The sequence below is a fragment of the Nycticebus coucang genome, chromosome 23 (assembly GCF_027406575.1).
Source record: "Nycticebus coucang isolate mNycCou1 chromosome 23, mNycCou1.pri, whole genome shotgun sequence".
NCBI classification, from domain to species: domain Eukaryota; kingdom Metazoa; phylum Chordata; class Mammalia; order Primates; family Lorisidae; genus Nycticebus; species Nycticebus coucang.
In genome coordinates this window covers 20,705,299-20,731,978 of record NC_069802.1, presented here as the reverse complement: position 1 = coordinate 20,731,978, position 26,680 = coordinate 20,705,299, and positions in this window count along the sequence as shown.

Below are 26,680 nucleotides of genomic sequence, written 5' to 3'. Positions count from 1 at the left end.
GTTTTAGAGCTGCTATAAAAATATACCTTAAACTGAGTTGGTTATAATCAACAGAAATTCATTTCTCCGCATTTTGGAGGCCGAGAAGTCCAAGGTACAAGCATTGACAGAGTTGACAGATTTGGTGTCTGATAAGAACTGTTTTCGGATCATGCAAAGTAACTTCTCTGTGCATCCTCACAGGTCAGAAGAGGAAAACAAGCTTCCTAGGGGCTTCTTTTATAAGTGCTCTAATCCCTGATCATAACCTGATCACCTCCCAAAGGCCTTGACTCTTAAGGCTATTGCCTTGGGATTAGGCCTCAACATAAGAATGTTGAAGGGACACACGCCTTCAGATCATAGCAGTACATGTATTTACACACACACATGCATACCCCTCCCATATGTATACAGATGCTTTTAAACTTCAACATGGATTTACTGGTAGCATTTAAGGCAATCGCCACTTAATTTGACTCACGATGAGTTTATGAGGATAGAATCCCATCGTTAAGTTGAGAAGCATCTGTATAACAAAACTTATAACAAAATGTATGTAACAAACATGCATATGTTTTTATATTTATATTTTTGTATTGAATCTATTTTGGATGAAGGGGTTTTTTTAAAGGGCCAGTATTGCATAAAAGTGAAAGTTATTGATTGTATTATGAGGTCTAAAATCTTCAATATGATGAAAGAACTCAGATACTATTGGGCACAAAGTGTACATATTAAATTGTAGCTGCTAATACTAGTATTAGTATGGTTTGGTTTGATTGTGATAAAATCTTTATGTATCTTCAAAGAGATCCCTCAAATAATAATCTTAATTTTTAGTTAATGTCGTAAAATTAGCAACTGCAAAGAAAATATTCAAAATTTCATGAAAAATATTTGAAATTATTATTTATTTATTTATTTATTGCAGTTTTTGGCTGGGGCTGGGCTTGAACCAGCCACCTTATATGGAGCTGGCACCCTACTCCTTTGAGCCACGGGCACCGCCCTGAAATTAAAATTTTTATTAAACGTAAACAAGAACAAAATGATGCCTTTAGGCTTAGAGATGTTCCCAAATTCTGAAGCGCCACACACACACACACACACCACACACATTTTGATATTGTTTGACTTTACACACCATTGTAAGTTTCCAAAGAGTAAACCAAAGAGCAAAAACATTCAAGCAGTTTAAAAACACGTTAGCATTCTAATGGTATAAAAAAACAAAAGCTTCATAATACCCATTTATCATGTTTTATTTGCTTTCAATGCTTATAGTTTCTGGACAAATTATAAATAAATTTATCAAACCTGCTGCTAAAAAGGTTGAAATAATACATAGGGACGATGCAAGCAAAGGAACTGGTAAAGCGCTTCTGTCAGATAAAATAGTTCATCATAAAATTGCAGTGCCAAAATCTTAGTACATATAACCACAAATGTAAAAAAATTATTCTATTCTTTGTAAGGTAATTAATCTTCTGAGGTTGATTTCTTAGTATTTGGTGTGCATTACAGATGAGCTAACTACTGGAACCACGGAGACTTGCTATTCTGCCATGGTTTGCCAACTAGTACAACTGGAGTAGAGATTTCACAACTTACTCAGAGGTTTATGACGTAGTTTGGAAGTGATTTATTGCGGTCATGCACAAAGGGCGCTGCATTCTCAGTGGGTGCCAAATAATGACTTTTCCACAATCTACGTTGCAGGAAGTAATGTCCCATATCCTACACCACCCCAGACATGTGGGAAGACTTAAGAACCATGTATAAATATGTAAAAACATATCAATCATAGGAAAGATAAGTCACTGAATTCTTGAAATGTTTTCTAGTACTTGTCTAGAAATGGGAAATTTACAATAAATATTGTGAAATTAGTTTTTCAGAATGCTCGAAGTCCTCCTGTTTTTTATATGAGGCAAAAAAATGACGTTACTTTCACAGTTAAAACCCTTAATATGTGGAATTGTGTGCATCACTAGAGACTTCCTTGGCACATTAGAATACTTTTCAAAGCTATCAACACAACTGGAAAGCCTTAACAATATATTTATATCAGTATTCCACAGGCAAGACAGGGTGAACTCATTAATGACAAAATCAGAGCATCAACCATCAAGACTTGATCATGGTGTGTTAGGTTATTTTATGTCAGAATGATTTGGTTACTTATTTAAAATACTTGTTGAAAAGTATTTTGAACACTAAAAAGACCTTGTTGAAGGATAACAAAAGTAAGCAATCTTCACACGTATTTTCCCAAATTGGACACCTTTTTGTATTGCTGAGAAATACTTTTGTCCCTTGTTATTGTAAATATTACAACATTACTTGAGATCAGAACAACAGAATTTGAGGAACAAGCGTCTTATAGGAACAAAAGTTTGTTATTGAAAGTCATTTACTTTATTAATGATTAATTCTCAATACCAGAACTTATTAGAAAAAGAACTAAATAACATTTTAAATTTCCCAATAATTTACCAATACCAGAACTTATCAGAAAAAGAACTAAATAACATTTTTAATTTCCAAAACGTATTTCCCAATACATTTCAGTTGAGATTCTTATAATAGGTTAATGTAAAAACGTAATATTTTCTTATCAAATTAACATTCATTTCATGTTTAATTAAGTTTCAAGGATCCAAAATCTGTTTATTAAGCAACATAAACATTTTCATTCTTCTTCTTAAAGAATTAATATATAAGCATTTGATTATTACATTGATTAAAGTAATGGCTACCTTTTTTGTTGACATTTAGCATTCAATAATGTTTTGGCATAATCCTATTAATTATGACAATGGTGATAATACAATAGCATATTTCTTAATGAATTTATTTAGCAAAAAGAAGCAATATAAAATACTAAGTAAATTAAAATATAGCTTGTAAACACATATGGCAAAAATATAAGCACAGTATTAAATAACATAATTTTGAGAATTATTACCTTAATATTAAAAATATTAATGATAGAAGGATGAATCTCTGATTACATCTAATATTTTTAAAGATGTGATTCAGTGTCATGGTAAAAATACAAATATAGCATCTATCAAGAAGATACAGCTTCTAGGTAAGTAAATTTATGTAGGTTCACTCAACTGTTTGTCATTGGACAGAAATAATCTTGTACAAAAAATTCGTTTTCTTTATCAAAATTATTTTGATTATTATATATTATATTATAGTATATTATTATTATAAATCCATAAATCCTTGGTTCTCATTTGTTAGTGTTTGTTGCAGTTAAACAACCTGCATAAAAGCCCTCAGTCTTTCAGTTAGTGTTATGTAACTCTTGCTATTGACGATAAAATCATGAGTAACAGTTGGTTTCAAAACAACTTGTATTTATTATCTTTGTGTAATTTGGGGGATACAACTGGTCTATTATCCATGAAGAAAAAAATCTTGATTAAAATATCTGAAGAAATTTTCCTGGAAATTTTGAAATACTTTTTTTTTTGTTTGTTTGTTTGTTTTGCTTTTTTATTCTGAAACTTAAACATTGTAAAAGTAACAGAGATATGGTTTGAAATTATTTCCCTAGCCTTCCAGTCCAAGGCCCCTCCCAGGCCTGCTCTCTGTTTTTTATTCTGCCCTTAGCATTTTCTTTTCTTATAAAATGTTTTCAAGAAAAATCCTATAATTTTGAGTCTTTCAACATATGTTTCAGCATGGACCTTTCATCCAAAAGAGAAAACATATTATGTAAGAAAAATGAAATATCACAGAGTATAGTTTTTTAAATATATTTTTTCTAGGGTTTGAATGTTTTAGTTCTCCCAAAATTTATATGTTGAGACCTAGTCACTAGTGTGATGGTATTAGAAGGCGAAGCCTTAGGGTGGTGACCAGGTAATGAGGATAACGCACTTATCAATGAGGTAAATGCCCTTATAAAGGAAGGCAAGGTGGAAGGGCTGGACAGGGTGGAGGTGAAGGAGAGACAATCATGATTTCCTACTGAAGTACTATTAGATTGGCTCAAGACCCAGTTACGACCTAAGAATAGGGGGAAATACTTCGTTTTTGGAAATAATTGTCCCAAAGATTTCAGATTAAGAAAAGTCACTTTCGTAATATTTGTTTATCCACAGATTTCATCAGGCAGCCTTCACATCCAACCTACAAGTCACCCTGGGCATCAAATGGCAGGACAGGCTGCACAAGGAACAGTGACACTCAGGAGCATGGCCGCTTCTTGGCACCGCAAGCAGTGATTTGGTGCTTCGACAAAAGGATAACAGCTGAATAAATCAACTACAACTCCGGGAAAGAGAGCCCGACCCAGAGAAGCTCTCTGGAGTGAAAAATGCAGAGGAAGAAATGTATTATCAAGTTTGAATGAAAAAGAAGTATTTACTGACTCAGCTGGTCAGTCTCTACTTGGGTCTGAATTATCTGATTATTGATTATGGAAACATAGGGATCCTGGTCATTCAATGTAATTGTACCTGTTTTGCACAACACAGACTCTCAGACAGTATCTCCTATCTGGAGCATTGGTCCTGAGGATGGATGGTTGTCTTTGTAGCCTTCACTGAGGTGCTCTGTTTTTTAAGTGGCTCACTCAATAAGGACAAAAAGAGGGAGATAATTTTGCTTTTCTAGCTCAGGACATTCAGACATTCAAGCACCAATGTATCCCCAATCTTATCACAAATTTTGTTGTAGATACTATAATCCTAAAATGATTAGGTTTTATCAGTTCATTGCTATAATTGCGTTTGTTGAAGTTTATCTCTACACAATACACAGAATGTAAATGTCTATAATTTTGAAATATTTGAGCCAAAAAAGGCCTCATGAGTCTTTTAAATCAACTTGTCATTTTAGAACAGCAAATTGCAGCTCGAAAAACTTAAGTGCTTTTAAAAATATATTGCAGTAATCAGTATTATACATAGCTCTAAATTCTAAGATTCCCAATTCCCAAACCAGTGTTTACGGACTCCCAAAGGAATTTTTATATACTACTAAATTTTGTTTTTATTTACACTAGCAATTTGGTCATGCATGTTGTTACATAACTGGTTAGAAGCAATGGCATTTCGTTTAAGCTGTTTCACTAAAGGCTTAGAACATATAAAGAAAAGAGGCACTTAAAATGATTAGCATCTGATAAAATATAGATTTTTTTTGGGGGGGAGGCAGAGTCTTGCTCTTTCACTCTGGTTCGAGTACCGTGGTGTTATTGATCACGACAACCTCAAACTCTTGGGCTCAAGTGATCCTCTTGCCTCAGCCTCATGAGTAGCTGGGACTACAGGCACCAGCTGCAACGCCTGGACTATTTTTAGAGACCATGTCTGACTCTGGCTGGAGCTGCTGTCAAACATGTGAGCTCTAACCATCTGACCACCTCAGCCTCCCTGAGGGCCAGGATTACAGGCGTAAGCCACCAAGCCTGGCAAAATACAGATATTTTAAAACCTAACTATCAATATTCAGGATTTTATGATGTATCAGTAATAAGTATTTGACACATGATAGCTTAAGTAGTAATTGATTGAAGTGACACAAAGCGAAGGCACTTAGGAAGTCCCACTGGGTACCAGGTATCGTGTACCTTCCAGGCTACATTTTATAAGAAAGAGCAACATGGCTAACAACAAAACTAATCGATTGGGGGTTGAATAGTAGGTGTTGATCATTTTACAAATAAGCTGATTTGATTTCTTTAAATTTTTTTTCCCCCCAGAAACAAAACTCTATATGAGTAAAAAAGGGTCAGAAAATTTAACACTCATCTTCTGGGTCCTTGTCCAACTTCGGTCCTTCCACAAAACCTTCAACATGTCCCAAGTATTCTCAGCACACATTTATCTCTATGACTGTCCAAGTTCACTGCCTTGGTCTCTTCAGACTATTCCCACAGACGGTGTTCCCTCTGTCTGGATCATTACTGTAGACACCATTCCCATCTGTCTTCCAAATGGCTAATAACACAATAGATGGTGAACTATTTCTCCCTTCTCTATCCTCAAAAGTTTGCATAATATCGAGCATATATGAAGTACTCTCAACTTTTTTTAAAACACAAATCACAAAATATTTTCTTTCACTTTTGCTGCTGCTGAATACCCCAGTGACCAGTTAATAGCATGGATCTACCCTGTTTTCCCCAAAATAAGACATCCTCCAAAAATAAGACCTACTTACAGGAAAGATAAGATGTCCCCTGAAAATAAGACCTAGCGCATCTTTGGGAGCACACCTTAAAACAAGACACTGCCTTATTTTCAGGGAAACAGGGTATTGGGATGTTTCTAATCAGATTAAATGGAATCCAATCATTTAGAATTTTTTTTTTTTTCACAGAAAATTAGTATTGCCATATGGGCCCATTAATCTTCTGGACCTGATATATCAATTGCCTCTGACCTCAGCTTGGAGCAGCTCTGTTTAAGACAAGTTCTCCAAAGAAAAAGACCTAATAGCATATATGTATATTTAAATTAACAGATTTATTTTAAGGAATGGGCCAAAGTGGATGTGAAGGCTGGCCGGCAGGCTGAAACCTCAGGTAGTACTTAATTCTGAAATCCATGTTTTAAGTCTGAAATCCATGAAGCAGTCCAGTAGGTTGAAACTCAAAACAGAATCTTTATCTTACCGTCTTCAGGTAGAATTCTTTCTGCCTAACATCTAAGTTTTTCTTGTTAAGGCCTCCAACTGATTATATGAGGCCCCATGTATATTATCTACAATAACCTCTTTTATTTGAAGTCTATTGATTGTAGATGCTAATTACATCTACAAAACACCTTTACAGTACGCTCATATCAAGACTAGTGTTTGCCTACAACTTGAACAACACAGCCTAGCCAAGTTGATGTAAAAAATTGAACCATCACGGCTCCATAGGTAGCAAAAATTACCTCTTGCATACAAAGGATAGTTACAGACATGAAGCTTCCAGAATATCTATCTATGCATTTTGAAAATATCCACTAAGTCTGGGTCTTGATGGTTTGAAGATTTTTTTTTTTTTTTTGCAGTTTTTGGCTGGGACCAGGTTTGAACCCGCCACCTCTGGCATATGGGGCCAGTGCACTACTCCTTGAGCCACAGGCACCACCTGGTTTGAAGATGGTTGAAGGTGGTTTGATGTTTCATGAAAATCCCTGCCTAGTAGCAATCCTCCATTTCTCACAACTGTGTCAACCGTACATTCTGAGCTCTGAGAAGCCTGGTCAATCCTGGCTGCTATCCTCTGTCAATAATCAGCTCCAGACCATACACAGAAGTTAACACTACCCTCCCCTGGAGGCTAAGTATTTGCTTAAGGATTATGAGGTGTGATGGTGAGATACTGGAAACTTTTCCACATCAAGAAAAAGCTGTAATTGCTAAGACATATTGAAAACGAGAAGGCAAGACACTCTCCAATTTTTGAGAAATCAAACCATTTCATTCTTCACTTGGAATGGCATTGTGAAATTAGTATAATTCCAAAGTAGTCTTGATCTTTGGAAAAGTAATTGTCCTTGTTGAATGAGACCCAGGTGTTAAAGATCCGCCATAATTCCTACTCTGTTTTCAATTTCAGATACAATGTTTAGGACACAAAGCAATAGCACTTAAGCCATGATCTCTTATAAACAAATACTGGTTTTGTCACATAAAAGACATTCATGCGGGCGGCGCCTGTGGCTCAGTCGGTAAGGCGCCGGCCCCATATACCGAGGGTGGTGGGTTCAAACCCGGCCCCGGCCAAACTGCAACCAAAAAATAGCCGGGCGTTGTGGCGGGCGCCTACAGTCCCAGCTACTCGGGAGGCTGAGGCAAGAGAATCGCTTAAGCCCAGGAGTTGGAGGTTGCTGTGAGCTGTGTGAGGCCACGACACTCTACCGAGGGCCATAAAGTGAGACTCTGCCTCTACAAAAAAAAAAAAAAAAAAAGACATTCATGATAAGGCCTTATCTGCTTTTAAGAAATAAGATTTACCAAAAAAGTCATTCTTTATTGGAAGAACACTCAGGATGAAATGTGCCCTACCGTTGACCACCCTGTGCATATCCACTGTCAAAAAACAAGCTAAAGTGGCATTTCACAGATTAATCATTCAGGTTAACAACTCTCTGTTTCACCAAATTCTTTTATTAACAAAACTTATATTGAATGTCCTGGAACAACTAAAATCTGCCCCAGCATTAGTTAATGACATTTATAGACATATCTATAACACACATATTTCCAGAAAAATACTGCATATATGTTGATGTAAGTAACAGTTAACCATTAACATAGGTTTGCAAAAGTTTATAAAGTCATTGGCACAAGATAAAAGTATAAAAGATATTGTACAGTTTTTTTATCTCACATAACTCATCTGACCTGAATTTTCTTATTCAGAAAGTAATTGATATCTTAATCCAAACCAGTCTTTTTTTTTTTTCCCCCACTAAAATAACTAAACAGCAAATGCATTAGCAGCATGCCATGACAGTACTGTCACGTGGAAATAATGACTCAAAAGTCAATTAGCTGTTTGACCTTCTCTGTAGCATCTTCTTGCTGGCAGATTTGAACTTATTGAATGTCTGTTTTTAGCTGGATTACAGGATCAAATTTCTTTTTATAGAGTATTCTGTTTTGTTTATTTTAAATACAGAATGAAAACAACATATGGCTTCTTGCAAAACTGTGGATGGACATTATTTTCAAAATGCATTAAATCAATTACTGTTTACTAACAGGGTCAGCTAAAATTTCAGAAAAGAGACGATCAGATCTTGGTTAGGAACCCAGGTTTCAGACTAATGAACCACTTTCCTACCGACGATCTCCCTGGCGGTGGGAAAGAACCGGCTGTCAGTTCTTTGAAGACCTGGCTGGAAAAATCTCTTGTTTTTGCCTTGCTGCAGTGATTTAAATAGTCAGTTGAGCCTGGAATTTTGTAGGAATTAAAAACATTTTTATTGGGGCAGCGCCTGTGGCTCAGTGAGTAGGGCGCCGGCCCCATATGCCGAGGGTGGCGGGTTCAAACCCAGCCCCGGCCAAACTGCAACTACAACAACAACAAAAAAAAAATAGCCAGGTGCTGTGGCGGGCACCTGTAATCCCAGCTACTCGGGAGGCTGAGGCAAGAGAATCACTTAAGCCCAGGAGCTGGAGGTTGCTGTGAGCTGTGTGATGCCACGGCACTCTACCGAGGGCCATAAAGTGAGACTCTGTCTCTACAAAAAAAAAAAAAAAAAAAAAAACATTTTTATTACAGGACTAGTTATTGCTTGGTGTTTCTTATTACTGCTACTATTAGAATCTTTCTTTGTGGTGTCTTCACTCACTCAGCCTCCAACCTCCCTTTTTTCTTAAACAGTGTTTAGTAAAAAGAGTGGTCCTGATTTAGGTTTAGAATAAATTATTTTTCTTGGAAGGCAGGACGATGCAGACTCAATGTACTTGTTTCTTTTGAATTCCCTTTATGCACATTTTTAACCTTGCAATGAAAATGAAGGCTCTTACAGGCTCTTACACAACACTGAGCCTGTCTTTTCTGAGATTTCCAATTACCAATTTGAATTACACATGTTGAACTTGCTAGCATTGGCCACTTGCCCCAGGGAATTATTACAGACTGACAATTTAAAACAATGACTCTGAAGAGTCAGAGTCTCTTAGGATAGCAAACATATTATACAATAAAATTTTATCATTTTGAATTTTAGAGCAATGTAACGGTAATTCTAAGATCAAACTTTTTTAAAACCATGCTGATGTTTGACTCATGAAATGCTATTTGTGGTATATGATCAGTGTGGAGGAAACAGATTGTTTCTTTTTTTCGTTTTTATTGTGTACTTGTTAATCTATTTCTAAAGGTATTATGCTAATTATAACACTACTCTTCACATTCAGAATCCGAATTGCTCATTTTCAAGTTTTCCTTTTTTTTTTCAAATTGTAATCTGTTAATTACTTGTTTAATGGAGTGTGTAATTACCTACTTTAAGTTAGGAAACTGTTTCCATTTCAAAGAGAGAAATCTATTTTATAAATGAAAGAATATAAACACAATCCTTTCTGGTACAGAATATAACTCTTTACTTCCCTTAATGGTTCTAAGTTGAGAAAATGAAATTGAAAAACTTATCATATTTTCTCTTTATGTTTTTTGCATATCACATGAAACACAGGTGAAATTCATGACAAAGTTATCAGGTTCACACGTAACACTTTGCAGAGTAACTTTCCTCTCCCTCAAAATGTAAGGTATAACTAGGAAGCCTGGGGTCACACATGAGGAAACTGAACACCTAAGATAATAAGTAAAATTGGTTATTGTAACTCCACCAAGCCATTGTTTCCAAACTAAATGCTAGCTACTATATAGTGTAATAGAAATAATTATATTTGCAGCTCTTAGATAGTGAAGGAAAAAAGACTTATGATGATATCATGATGAACATTCATTCCTTTGATGGTTTATGATGTTGAGAACTGGAAATTGATGAGAGGAGCTCTTCATAGCAGAATCTCCATATTGGTTGGAACGAGAAAGGCTGTTTTGGGTTCTTCTTTTTACTGACAATGTTTGTAACCTGAGGACAACTAGTTGAGCATCTAAGAGAATGTCTGAAATAGCAGGTGGCAAGGTGGTTGTGATGGTAGATGGTATGAAGGCAGGAAAAAAGGCAGATTGCTTGAGTCCAAAACTTCAGTTATTATAAAGCAAGGAGAAAACTGGCAAAAATCATCAGAATAAATACTTCCAGATCTCTGCATATGAACAAAGGTCTTGCATCAGGATAAAGGGTGATTTTTCAAGAGAAATGTTTGAATCTCAACACGAACAATGATGTTTGTGGCTGTTTAATGTTCCTTACTTCCCTTCCCCTCTCCTGGACTTTGTAATAGCTTTGAAAAACCCTAAAACAGAAACCTGGTGAAAGCTGCACCTTGGCAGCAACTGCAGGAGAAGGGTTAAAAAGTCTTCAAGGCCTCATTCCCAGACCACCTGTCTGAGGGTTCCTTGGGAGACTCTGCTTGAAAAGACGTTTTTATTTGAACTGAGTTGGATCAAGCTCACTGTGAAAAGTCTCAGTGCGTGTTGAAACATTTAGAGTAATTGTTTATCTTCAAGAGCTGCCTGAGGCAGTGGATAAAAAGTTGGGGCTAAGAATGACTTAACCAAAAAGCTTTTTGCAAAAAAAGCTATAGAGGGCTGCGGAAGTGGCTTGATGGGTAGGGTGCCGGCCCAACATACTGAGGGTGGAGGGTTCGAACCCAGCCCTGGCCAAACTGCAACAACAACAACAAAAAAAATAGCTGGGCGTTGTGGAGGGTGCCTTTAGTCCCAGCTACTTGGGAGGCTGAGGCAAGAGAATCACCTAAACCCAGGAGCTGGAGGTTGCTGTGACGCCACAGCACTCTACTAAGAGCGACAAAGTGCCCTTAAAAAACTAGGGTGCATCTTACAAGGGTACATGTGAAACTTACTAAATGTAGAATATAAATATCTTAACACAATAACTAAGAAAATGTCGTGAAGGCTATGTTAACCAGTTTGATGAAAATATTTCAAATTGTATATAAAACCAGCACATTGTACCCCATGATTGCATTAATGTACACAGCTACGATTTAATCAAAAAATAAAAACAAAACAAAACAAAAAAGCTATAGAGGGAGGTATCCACATGGATTTTGAAAAACTCCAATGTATTCCTAGGAATCGGGAAGGACATGCATTATCGCACATGCATACAGCTTTGTGCCTATGCAGAAAACACTGAAGGAGGCCCTGGGCTCTCTCTGGCCAATCTGCAGGGAGTTTTCGATTCCCGGCTGGAGCATGGCGGGTGGGGCACAGCGTGCATAGCCTTCCAGTGAAGAGCAGAAGACTTAGTGACTAGCAGGCCAGGAAGCTAACCGAACTGAGCCCTCACTAGCAACAAACAACAAATGATACAGACTTTGAAAAGTCAAGGAAAAAAATAAAAAGAACAAAACCAACCACAAAAATAGTAGAAAAAATTCAACCCTAAAGAAGAGGAAAAATCTCCAGACTTGTCAAATTATATAATACAAAAATGCCCAGTTTTCAAAAGCAACAAAAATGAGAGGCGTAAAAATAAACAAGAAAATATGGGCCATATACAAGAATAAAAGTGATAACAGAAATTATCTTTGAGGTAGTCCAGATGCTGGACTTGGCAGACAAATACTTTAAGAGATATGGGCTCAAAACTAAATAAAACATTGCTGTATTTCACATAGGAAGCTGTTATACTGCCTTAAACTCCTTAAGGGCAGTATAAGTCCAAGGAAGTGAAGGAAAGTAAGAGAATGCCACCTTTTTCAAATACAGAATTTCAATTAAGAGTATAGATTTGACCAATATCCCAGCTGGTATTTTTAAAGAAATTGAGAAGAGATATTAAAATTCATATGGAAATGAAAGGTACCCAAAGGAATAAAATGTTCTTTTTTTATTTTTTTTTTATCGTTGGGGATTCATTGAGGGTACAATAAGCCAGGTTACACTGATTGCATTTGTTAGGTAAAGTCCCTCTTGCACACACCAAGGTCGCACCCCTCTCCAGGTAACTTTACTATTATTATTTATTGCTCATTCTCAAAAATTTACTATAAAGCTATTGTAATCAAGAGAGCTTAGTACTCATATGGAGTCGAGGAGTGTCAACCGACGGTCAATATTATGGAATAGACCTGAGGGTTTAGCAATAAATCCATGCATATTATATATGGGCAATTTATTTCTGGCAAGATTGCTAAAATCATTCAATGGGGAGCAAAGAGTCTTTAACAAATGGTACTATGGAAACTGAATACCCATGCGAAAACCAATTAGACCCCCACCTCACACCACATACAGCAATCACCTTGAAGAGGATCAAAACCTCAACATCAGAGCCAAAGGCATAATATTCTTAGAGAAAAAATGGGCCAATCTTCGTACTGTTAGTTTGGCAATAGATTCCTGGAATATGACACCAAAGGCACAAGCAAGAAATAAATGAAAAATAGATAAGTTGGGTTTTGTAAAAATTCATAATTTTGTAATCAAAGGACATTATCAAGAAAGTAAAAACAATCCACATGATGAGAGAAAATATTTGGAAATAATGTATCTGAAAAGGATATTACAGAATAAATAAATAATTATGAAAGGTTAATACTTTCCTTGAGCCATAGGTGCCGCCCAGATAAATATCTTAATTTAAAAAATGAGCAAAGGATTGGGGGGTGCCTGTGGCTAAAGGAGTAGGGCATGGGCCCCATATGCTGGAGGTGGCCAGTTTAAACCCAGCCCCGGCCAAAAACTGCAAAAACTGCAAAAAAAAAAAAAAAAAAATGAGCAAAGGATTGAATAGACATTTTTCTAAGAAAGAGTTGAAAAAATTTTGGCAGTTATTCAGAATGTTAAATAAAGAGTTTTGATTAATTTTGATTAATATTAGTAGTCAGAAAGTTCCTTATAAGAATAAAAAAGCTTTTTTTCTTTTAATGAATTTCTTTTGTTGCAGATAATCCTATTTCCTGTTTTACACATTTATTTATAATGAATGTTGTGTTCATTAAGAATCTCAATAACTGTCCACAGTGTGGTTTGATTTATGTCAGATTAAGAGGCGCAGACATATGCTGTATTAAATAAATTATGTTTTACTTTGATAACTTGTTTTGATATAATTCTATTTATTGAGTTTATATATCCATTTTTCATGTATTTTCATACTTTGAACTCATTTGTTCAATTTTTTGTTTTACTTTTTCACTTAGTGATTTATATTTTTTTCAACTTCATTCCTGTATTTCACACAGGAAGTTGTTATACTGTCCTAAACTTCCTAACTATACATTTTTTTATTTAAAGCAAATCAAAGAAGAATAATTACTCTTTTCTAATGGAAGTTTAAATACTTATCATAGCTAGAAACTCGAAATCCTCAATCATTTTTAATTTGTACCTGACAAATGACTCCAAAATATCATTCAATATTATTCAATATTCAATTTGGCAGATAGCAAAGATGTTTAATATGGTCCAGTGACAAACGTACTACTTAAATAGACTATAATATTTTTATTCTTAAAGTAGATTTATTGTACTTGACACACTTCTGAGTCTTCTCAAAATATATATGTTTAATAAAATGTGTCTTGATAAGTCATTTGGATCATTTGCACACTGACATCCTGGCAACTGGTAGGCCTGCCTATTGGCTGATCCAGTTTAATCATTAATAAATGGATGGGCCAGAAGGACCATTTGTGATTTGTAATTTTCTCTGTTCATGAATGAGAAACTAAAGGTGCATTTCTCAGACTTTGGCCATTTTAATTTCTGGAAAGAATCAATTTTGCATGGCTATTTCAATGCAGTATATACACATATTTTGTCATTTGGAAATCAGTTTCATATGACCCTAAATAATTAAGAAAAAAATATGACCTAATTTCGCGTTTGTGAGTTAGACTTGAAGCACAGTAAATGTGTAGACAGGATCAGGTTAGATGCCCAATTTTTTTTCCTCAGCTTCCTTAGCTAGAATGAATAGAAATTGTAAAGCAGATTATTTCTCAGGTCCCCGTTAATAGCCACAATAAAAATATCCTATTGGGGCGAAGTTCATCATTCAGCCAATGAACCATTGTCAGAAACATCTGAAGGGTTAAAGAAAATCGAAACCTAAACTATAATAAGATAAAAAAACTCAAAATTTACAATTCACCCTTTCATAAGAATCCACTCTATTTTGCATTAAGATAATTAAATGAAAAAATAAACCAATAAATGAAATCATCAAATGTCTAGGATCAATCATAAAGCATAAAGAAAATTTCCCATAATTTTGTTTTTCAATCTTTCTTTTTTTGCAGTATTGTAGTCTACTCTAAAAACCAATGGGAATTACACTGCATGATTAGTCACCTGTATCAATGATTGTTCGTACTTCATAGAATGTATTTATGGGTCCTTTTCTTTGAGCCATTCTTAGAAATTTTTCCTTCAAAATATCAAAATCCTGAAATTAAGTTAAATGGCATTCCTCTCTTTTTATTAGCATTTAATTGGTAGAATTATGGTATAAAAAATTATTCTACAAAATGACTTCTATGGGTAAGAGCTTAGGTTCTTCTGTTAGACTGAGTTGATGTTGCTTTTTTGACTTAAAATTGTGTTCCTATTTTTGTAATTCTAAGATTATAAGAACAGAGTTTTATGTGAATGGGTAAATTAAGCTATAATATTTTGAGAAAAACACTTGTCCATTATCTGATATACTTTTGTTCTGAGAGCTATCTTAGTGTCTGTAAGACAATTGTTCACTAATGAACAGTAAGTTGTAGGATGAGATAGAATTTAATTGATCACTCTATTGCCAATAGTTTATCATATACTAAAAACTACACTGTATGCTAAATGAAGAAGTAATGTTGGTCCTGTCAAACAAAAAACAAATCTGGACTTATTATGGAAATATTTCCTGAAAAGACTATTACAGTAAGGGAAGCCAGGACTATATTGCAATAGAAACAGTAAGGCTATTATAGTGGGAGAACTCTGTGACTATAAAATCTGCAGGTAAATCAAGAGTTAGTAAAAGAGAGTTAGTTCCTTTTTCACAGGGAGGAATAAACAGACAGGGCTAAAGAGAACTGGATGTGAGAAGCAAAGTGAAATTTGGGATGACTGACAGTAGATCAGAGAATGTTTTATCCTGGGGACAGCCTATTGTTAGGAGGGCTCTTAAGGAGGGGTTGTATGCCGGCTGTGCCTGGGAGTACCTGGAGGTTCAGAGGCCTGGAGGAAAGAGATAAAACTTAACAAAGATTGGATAATGAGAATTTAATTTAGACTAATTAGGGAGGTCATGCAGTTCAGCTAATTATGGGTAAAAGAATGTGAATTTGGAAAATCTCTGTCTACATTTGTCATTAGTAAACAGGGGCTATCTGTGAGTTTTATCTAAGTGATGTGGAGAGGTTGTTTCTGTACAGTAAGAAAGGTGGGGAGATTTCTTCACCAACACCATTCCCAGGAGCACAGGGCTTATGTAAAGTTCAAAATTGTTAGTTTACTCTAAAACAATAATGTCTAACACACTGAAATACCAATAATGTAACTCTCCCCCATGAAACCCTTGACATTGTAAGTTTGTTTTAGACGCTCAAGACTTCCTTCAAAACAGAGAAGTAAAAATTGCAATCCTGTTCCATTTGTCAGCTCCAGTGATCCTGGCAAAACTATTATCTTCACCCAAACTTTCCCAGCTCTTGCCTTGGTCTTCTGAGGAGGAAAAAATCCAAAACTCTAAAATAATTTAGAGAGGTTTATTGTGAGCTAAACGAATGTAACCATAGCCAGGGGAAGAAGTTCTCAGGAGGTCTTGAGAAAATGCAGCTGGAGAGGCTGGATTACAGTGTGGTTTTATACATTCAGGGGGACAGGAATTATGGGTAAAGTCATAAATCTGTATATAGAAGGCCTACATTTTTTTCAGCTCAAAAAGGTGCACCATCTCAAAATAGGGAGCCAGATGTCATAAGTAGGTTTTAGGGATTCTTTAGTTGGTGATTGTTTTAATGCTAAGATTTATCTGAAGACTTAGAGTCAGTGTAAAGAAATACTTAAGACAGGGGTCTACTAGGCTGCTTGCCTTAGGGTACGGGGTCTTTCATCTCTCACATGACGTTATAGTGGAATCAGGTTGTGAAGTAAACCACATCATACTGGGTTAATAAAATCTGTTACAGGGCAGGATTAAGGTGAGCAACACCAAGACTGGTCCACTCATGTCCTTCCCAGGTGGGACAATAACTCTAGGAAGGATCCAGGTGGGGCAGTACCAACTTGAGTGTCCACGCTTTATCCCCAACGAGAGCGAGAGGTTCTAATTATCATCCATCTAACACTTCAGTCTAATAAACTTCACATGCACCTCTCCTTGAAAATGTGCCTATGCTTTTAATTTGATCATAAAAACAAATTAACGAGTTTAAAGGGCTGAGTGCCAAGCCCTTCTGTTATCCATAGTAAATGTTTCTAAGACTTAAACTACTGATTTCAGCAGATACCCCTTCATGTCACCTCAGATAAACACATGTATTTTGTTGTTCTTTGGATTTATAAAGTCTATGTCATTAAAGAGATGAGTCAGGTCATCTTTCCATATGGCACCAACAAATTTGTGCAAGAACAGTTCTTCTTAAATTGTGTCCCTCCACTTCCCCAAAATTCATGTCAAAGCCCCAACTCCAAATTTGACTGTGTTTAGAGACAGAGCCTTTAAAGAGGTAGGTAGTGTTGAATGAGGTCATAAGGGTGGGTTCTTAATCTGATAGGACTGGTGTCTTTATAAAAAGGAGAAGAAACAGAGAAAAGGCCAGGTGAGAGTTCAGAGAACTCTTGGGAGAAACCCACCCTGTTGGCACCTTGATCTTCTAGTTTCAGCCTCTAGGATTGGGGGGGAATAAATTCTGTTGCTGAAGACACCCAAAGAGTGGTATTTTGTGATGACAACTGAAACAGACTAATATAACAGTTAAGAGAAAAAAGTTATAATTGTATATCATAGATTTACAATTATAATTGAAATTATTAATTACCAAATTATTACAATTAAAGTTATATGAAACTAACTTTTCACTTAATTGCAACCAGCTGAGCTAGGGATAAAACAACATTGTATGTACCATAGTATGAGATTTGTAATACTATGTGGAACATTTACATTTTATTTTATTGTTTTATTTTTGAGATGGAGTCTCACTCTGTTGCCCTGGGTAGAGTGCTGTGGCATCATTAGAGCTCACAAGAACCTCCATCTCTTAGACTCAAGTAATCCTCTTGCCTCAGCTTCCCACATAGCTGGGACTACAGGCTCCCACCACAAAGTCTGACTAGATGTTCTACTTTTAACAGAGACAGGGTCTTGCTCTTGCTCAAGTTGGTCTCAAATTCCAAAGCTCAAGAAATCCACCTGCCTCAGCCTCCCACAGTCCTAGGATTACAGGTGTGAGCCACCATGCCCAGCCCACACATTTGAAAAAAGTAGACATTATTGAGTTAAGATGTTTATAAATATATGATTTTTTAAAAAACAAAAGGAAACATCTGTGCATGAGTCATCACCATGCTACAGTCAGAGAAAAATCAAAACTAGTTCCAGTGCTTTCAAGAAAGGACATTTGAATTCACAGAAATTAAGAATGCCCACTATGGTATGAGAATTGCTGTTCGGGTGAAATATTTTCCGTTTGTGTAGTTAGCGAATCAGTCTCCTGATTATATAAAACTACACCACAATTTTAATATAATTTAATTAATTATTTATTAATTTAGAGAGTTTTGCTCTGTTGCTTGACTAGAGTACAATGGTGCCATCCTACCTCACTGCAACCTCAAATTCCTGAGGTTAAGGAATCATCCTGCCTCAGCCTCCCAGGTAGCTGGGACGATAGGTGTGCACCAATACACCCAGATAATTCTATTTTTTATAGAGACTGTGGTCTTGCTCTTCTTCAGACTCGTCTCCTAACTTAAAAGGATTCTCCTACCTTGGCCTTCTAGCATTTCAGGCTTGAGCCAAGGCACCCCACCTACACCACAATTTCTAGCTTTAATTTTTATTAGTAAGCAGGGATTCAGAGTAGATACAATTCTTATATACGGTTATGTGTTTGTGGTTTAGATCTTTCATGTATATGATGAATTTACTTTGCTACAGATGTGCATGTGAACAGTAATAATTCCTTAAAAAGGAAAAAAAAACTATATTAAATTTGTAATATTTAAGTCACATCTGACTTCTGCAATTACAAGGGGTGCTCAATATGACTTGTATTCATCTTCTCTTATCAGTATATGTATATTATTACAATTTTAATATAGTTTATATTCCTATTCTTTGCCAGTCACTCTACATTGTTATTTAGGTTACATAAAATTAAGAACAGACAATAAATTTACATTACAACCTTAGAAACTAAAATTGTATTTATTCTTCATTCAAAGAGAAATGAAGGAATAGTCCCTGCAGTCTTTGTGAATTTAAGAATATATGAAGGTTGAGCACGGTGGCTCACGCCTGTCATCCTAGCACTCTGGGAGGCCGTGGTGGGCAGATTGCTTGAGTTCAGGAGTTCCAGGCCAGCCTGAGCAAGTGGGAGACCCCCCTCACTAAAAATAGCTGGGCATTTTGGTAGTTACCTGTAGTCCCAGCTACTTGGGAGGATGAGGCAAGAGAATCACTTGAGCCCAAAAGTCTGAGGTTGCTGTGAGCTATGATGTCAAATTTGTGTATTGTGGACAAGAGAATGTTACTATTAATAAAACTTCTGGAAAAAAAAATGGAATAGGAAAGAAGGGAAAGAAAAAATTAATACATGAAGCAAGTTTAATATGATAAGTAAGGGGTGAAATTGATTCTATTCTTTAGAAAGAAAATGTCCTGGGAGAATGCACAAAGATATATAAAACTAAATTAGGCAATTCCTGGTTACACAGATGATAAGGTTTTTGAGCCTGAGGACAATTAAAAAGGGTTTTGTAGATTAACATTATAAAAAATGGAGAATCCTATATTTAACAACATTTTATTCTCAAAATTGAATAATAATTAAATGATGAATTATTATTTTTCTAAGTAGAAAATATATATTGATGAATACATATACATAGTTCAGCCTACACACTGATGCTTAAGCATGTTATAATATGAAGTTTTCATACGTGGACCAATTCTTTCTTTGTGTTGTCTAAAAATAAATAACTTTATTGAAAACTGATCAGAAGTTTGTCTGAGATTTACATATATATCTATGCATGTTTTATTTAAATTATGCAGATGAGTAGATTGAAATATGTATTATGTATCTGTTAAAAATCTTTCTCTAGGGAAATAAAAATAAATTAATAGCGATCTAAAAATTGTTTTCCTTTAATATCATCTGAAAACATGCATAAGAAATTAGCCTCTATATAGGATGATCGTGAGATAAAATTCATAAGGTAGCTGACACATAAACTTCTTTTAAGGAGGTACTTCAGATAAATATGTTCAGGTAGTTTTGATATTTTAATGGCTCTACACATATTAAGTCAATGTTAATTACATGGATAAATATAACATTAATGCAAATAGCATACAAATCTGCATTTTTCTGCTCCTGACCTAAAAAATTAGATGAAGCTGAAAAGTTCATCCCTAAAGGTTCTCTTTAAAGTTAAGAAAGCAGACTTAGAATTTTTACTACTTTCAGTAGCCCCCAACTCACTGTCTACATACACTTGAAAGAAAATATTAGAAAATCCCAAACTGTTACTGATCTAAGTAGTTCTGGATCTAGCTATGCCTTCAAAAGGGATTTAAAAATTTATAAAATATCCATAAAATAATCTATAAAGAATCTCTGAGCATTTAAATACATTCGTAAAATATCTAAATTGAAAAGATGCACATCCAGCTTTCTAGCAGAAAGTTGAGGCTGGGACGAATACCAAGAAAACCACCCAAAGAACTTACACTTTTGTAATATGCTACTTTAAAGGACAAGTTATCCAAGAATACTTTGTAAAATTATTTTATTACGTCTTTTTAAAGAAATCAATACATATGGCTATAGGTATAGAGATCTATGAAGGAAACTATTCCAGAACATTAACAGAGTTGAAATCTAATGGTGGAAATAAGACTGTTCTTTTGAGCTGAATTATGTCCCCTCCTATCTCACCCTCCAAATTCATATATTGACTTTCCAACTTCCAGTACCTTAGAACATAGCTCTGTTTGGTGATAGGGACTTTAAAGAGGTAATTAAGGTTAAACTAGGTCATCTGAGTGGGTTCTAATCCATATCGACTATACATAACTTAAAATGAGGCTGTTGGGGTAAAATCCAATCCAACCTGACTGGTATCCTTATAAAAAAAGAAAAACTGGAGATAAAAACAGACACCAGGATGTATGTGGACAGTGGCAGTGCCCGGTGAGGACTTGGCGAGAAGGGAGCCATTTGCAAACCAGGAGAGAAGCCTCAGGAGGAACCGACCTGCGCTCTTCGCACTGTTAGTCATCGTATGTGTCCAACTGAAATGTGTTACCGAATTCCTTGAGACAACGGAACATGTGCCGGGTACTTTGGGCCTCACCTACTCACGTCCCAAGGGCGTTTCCACGTAGCCATCTGCTTCCAGCTCAATTATCAGTCACCTCCTGCTGCCACCTGCCCTTGAGGCGGGTCTGGGTGTAGCTGAGGAAGGACTGACGTCAGGCGTGCGACACTGTATGACGTCTCCGCGTGTGCCGTGATGACGTCAGGCGTGCGACACTGCATGACGTCTCTGAGCGGAAATGATGGCATCAGGTGTGCGACGCTGCAGTGCAAGAGGCCACGTATGGCTGTTCTGCAGGACTGTCTCAACTTCCTGCCCATTCTTACTCAGGTATCAACTTTCAGTCTATGAGGGTCTCTCATTGGTATGGTGGGTTGGGACAGCATGCTCCTGTGAACTGAAATAAAATCTTAAGTCTCCCCCCACCCCTGCCAGGGACTGATTCACTCAACCCCCTCTTGGCTAAGAGGATCCCTAAAACTGAGTTGCTGACCTTGAAAAAGGAGATCAGACAGGCTTCCCTAAGCCCCTTCCCCTTCTTAGAGATGTTCCTTGTGACTGACTCACTAAAAGGCTGAAGGCTATGCAAGACCCTCCTGCAGGTCCTCAATATACATAACAAACCACGTGAGTGGTCTGGTTCTTTGTCTCTAATTAGCGGACCTTTTATCTTAAGTATTCCTTTTCACTGAGTCCTAGTCTTAGAAAGAGCTTAATTCTTTCACGCAATTGTCAGCTAAAGAATCTTTAAACCCACCTATAACCCGTAAGCTCCTTTTTCCAGATGTCCCACCTATTTGGAACAAACCAATGTATGTTTTCCACGTATTGATTTATGATGTCACCTGTAATTCCTGTCTCCCTAAAATGTATCAAACCAAACTGTAACCCCACCACCTCGAGTCAGCCTGTTGAAGGCAACTTGGGCATGGCATCTGCACATGGTCCTCAACTTTGGCTCAGAACAAACCTCCCTAAATTATTTTAGTGAGTATGGCTTCTTTTTTCCTTGACACTCCCCAAAAGAAAGATTCTTGGCTTCATTCATTCCAGCTATCCCTGTAGCAGAAGCACAGTGCATAGGTCTACTTACTGAGTAGAAAGATGGCAAAAGTTTTAATCAGCACTGCCACCTAGTTTGGCTAAAGCAATTTACAATAGTCACACCTAATGTGAAATCAGGGCAGAGAAACACAGGCCTACTATATTCCTGGAAGAACGAGATCCCTAGATATTTGTCGATACCACTGAAATAGACAACTAAATTGTATGCTAGTTATATTTACCTCTCTAATTAAAATATATCATTCAGGTCAACGTCCTACTCTAGCAACCTTGTATAAATCCACTCCATATAAATGGGTCTGCTCTTAATACTGGAAGGTATCATGATTCTAATTTTAGATGACCGAGGAACTGACCTTTATAAATTAATTAAGATGGTTGTTGCACACATATGGCTGGAAAACCCTGGGTGTCCCTGAAACCCTTTTCAGAGGTTTTTAGGGGGTCATAGTGATACTAAAATATTGTTTTCTTTCTTCTGCCTCTTTAGATATTTGTTATGTAGGGTAAAAAAAGCAACTTTGGCTGAGATCATTGATGCCTTAGCATGAATCAGGTGTTGTAACCTTCAACTCCATTGTTTTTTTTTTTGTGTGTGTGTGCACGTATGTGTAATCGTAATTTCTTTCTTTTTTTGTCTTTTTTTATTATTTCTTTTTTTATTATTTCGACTAATATGAGGATACATACGATTAGGTTAGCATTTGTTAAGTAATGTCCCTGTGTTACTAGTGTCCGCACCCAGGAGGTGCGCCATATACCCTTACATTGTGTCTGTTAGGTGGGGTCATCTCAATCCCCTCCCTCCTATCTTCTTATCCCTTCCCTCTACAATTTTAATTAAATTCAGTTTTTCTCTTTTGTGGACATATGTTAGTTCATCTACTGATATAATATTATAATGTTAGTTCACCTACTAATATAACATTATATATTATATTATTATATATTATAACATCTACTGATATAATAATATTAGTTCGTCTACTAATATGACATTATTAGTATTGAGTATATTGTATATTTGCTTTTCCTTTCTTAATGATACTTTACTAAAGAGAATGTTCTCCATCTCTATCCAAGTTAATACAAAAGATGTAAAGTCTCCATCTTTTTATGGCTGAATACTATTCCATGACAAAAATCATTTTATCATAAGGACATTTTTACCAGATGGTTTATGTCAACTCAATTTATAATCACCAAGATGTGGAAGTAGCTCCACATTCTTACAGAAAAAAAAAAACAAACGAAAAAGAAAACAGGAAAGAAAGCATGTTTGTGGTATAATATAAAATAAATGTGTTCTTTGTCCCTATTTCTATCACAGGCTTCTTAAAACCCTTAGAAATTCCTGAATGATCATAGTATCTTTTGCTATTCATAATGAGCTCCCTTTGATTGCATCTAAATTTATACTAATAGAGCGACTTAGGGTCGGGCCCCACACAGGAAGGATCTAAGCATCAGTAAGGGGAGAGATTAGAGTAGGGGCATCCAATGTGAAGCCCTCTGCATGTTCATTTTGTGAAGATATTTTTTGCATAATTATCTGATGCATGGGATATCGCAGAAAAGTATTCCTTTGTATGTGTGTATGTGTATGTGTGTGTTAATCAGCTTTCATTAGTGCTTGTGTATTTACTGTGTGGAACAAAGGAATTCATATTCATCCAGTATGCAGCAGAAAAAAATAAAAGTTTGGACACCTCTGGATTAGAGGATGAGAGGATTGAAACTTTGAGCCCTATCTACCAGCCTGCAGAAAAGGTGGTGGGGCCCTGCAGATTAAGCTCCATGGAAACTGGAGCATTGGCATTTGCTGAGCTTCTGGGATGCAGAGCACTGTGCAGGTGGCACATCCAGAAAGAGCGTGGATGCTCTGGACCCCCCACACCATACCTTGCCCTACGATCTCTTCATCTGGATGTTTATCTGTATCCTTTGCAATATATGTCAAAATAAAACAGCAAACATAAGCTAAGCATTTTCCTGAATTTTATGAACAGCCATAGTAAATTAATCAACCCTAACAAGGTGGGGAGGGTCATGGGAACTCCAGTTTGTACCCAGCGGGTCAGATCTGTAGGTGGCATCCTACTGTTTTCTCTTCGTGCCTGGTACAGAGGTAATCTGGGACGACTGAGCACTCAACCTTTGTTTTCTGACACAGGTAGACAGTATTGGAATTGAATTGATTATACAAAGCATCAAGGCCTCAGTAGAGACCTACTGCAGGGTGGAGCCACTACATAGTTTCTACTAGGGCAAAGCCTACAGGAACCATGAGTGTGTCCACTCTGGGACTCCAGACTGTAGAGCCAGCCGCATGGGACACCAGTCTTGGAACCTGCAGACATACGCAACTTTGTGGTGTGAGAGTTGAAGTGTGAGCTGCATTTGTCAAAGCCATGGGGGCTAGACTGCTTGAGGCCCAGAGGCCCATCCCCAACCTCAGTGTATCGGGTCCCCAGATATAGAATAAAAGAAAATTATTCTTAAGTTCTAAGACTTAATGTTGTTTGACCTGATGACTTTTGGACATACTCTAGACCCAATGATTCTTTTTGTTTTTTTCTCATTTCTCCCTTTTGCCATTGGAATATCTCTGTCCTGCCATTGTATTTTGGAACCACGTAACTTGTTGGATGTCACAGATCCAGGGCTGTCAAAATCTGATACTGACTTAAGGTTTGGGGGGCTATTGAGACGGAATGACGTGTAATTTGGGAATATGTCTTCTAAAATTTATTTGTTTGGAATTTAATTCCCAGAGAAACATTGTTGGGAGGTGGGGCCTTTGGGGTTCAGGTTATTAGGATTCTGCTCTCATGAATGGATGGATGCCTCTGTTATGAAGGCTTTCCACAGTTGTTGTACTCTCTCAATCCCTTCCAGATTCCACCACGTGAAGACACAGTGAGAAAGCCCCAGCAGATGCTAGACACTCAGATCTTGGAATTCCCAGCCTCCAGAGCTGTAAGAAATAAATCTCTGATGTTTATGAATTATGCAGTCTTTGACATTCTTTTGTAACAACACAAAATGACGAAGATAATAACTACTAGGCAATTTCTTGGGTGTGGGGAAAGACCCACATACATCTGGTCACAGAGAAGTCCTGTGCTGAGTGTAAGAGTAGAAAGAAGTAATAGTTGGAATAGAGAAATAATAATTGAAGTAAAAAAATAATAGTTTTTTCTTTCAGAATGATGAAGCCTTAATAACTATTGATTTTATTAAATCTTAAACCTCAAATACATATCTTTGTAATATTTAGTGTGAAAAAATAGGAAACGTGCATAAACACTTCTATTTTTTACCAACGTATAATGATCATTCCCAGGAAAATCGTTTTCAATTGTTTGAATTGGAAGCTGAAGTACTTAATTTTTTTAATCAGATACAATTCATACATGACAGAATATATTCATTGGGAATTGGATATTTGACAAACATTTTCTCAAGATTAAATTATATGAGCCTGTCACTTTGTGGAAATTAGGTTATACTGGTTTTTGCCTATCATAAAATTTGAGCACTCAAGTGAAAATTAAAATTTTGGAAAATAAGTATCTACCCGCTACCCTGAGTTGGAGAGCTTCCAAATACTTACAGACTTTTCCAATGAGACTGTATGTGATATTGATGAATGTAATTTTAAAATATAATATAATGAAATTTGTAAACAATTGTAGTATTTTGATAATACAAGGAATTAATAGCTTCCAAACAATGAATACATGAAGTTTCAAAATCATTGTTAACAAAGGTAAAACATACTTTCCAATGCATGGTGAGTCCATGGAATTTTATTATAACATAGAATCAAATTTCATTGCTACAGATTCTATATTGTAACTAAAGAAACCATGATTATTGGATAAGTTTTGATGTAATATAAAAGAAAATTATCTGCAAGATTTCAAAAGGCAATCAAAACAAACTTTTACCACCCCAACTGCATTTCTGTAATTTTGTTTACATTCTTCAACAAATGCAACATAATGTAACAGATTAAATTCAGAAGCAGATATGAGAATTCAGCTGTTTTTCATTCAGCCAAGGATTTGAAAAAATGTAAGACAATGCCACTCTTCTCACTGATTTATTTTTTCATTTGGAAAAATATGGTTGTTTGTTTTTTTATACAAGAGTATCTTATTTATTAATATTTGCACATAATAGGCATATTACTGTTATTTTAACATGAGTTAATACATTTTTAATATTCAGTAATAATTTCTAATGCAATAAATATGGATAGTTATAAACTACATTAGTTACATTTTTCACTATTTCTCATTATAGTTTCAGAACTGCTAAAGGTAATGTTTCATGGGAAAACATTTTGAAGAAACATTGATAGCTGGGCGGTGCCTGTGGCTCAGTGGTAGGGCAATGGCCCCATATACCAAGGGTAAGTGGGTTCAAACCCAGCCCCAGCCAAACTGCAACAAAAAAATAGCCAGGCGTTTTAGCAGGCGCCTGTAGTCCCAGCTACTCTGGAGGTTGAGG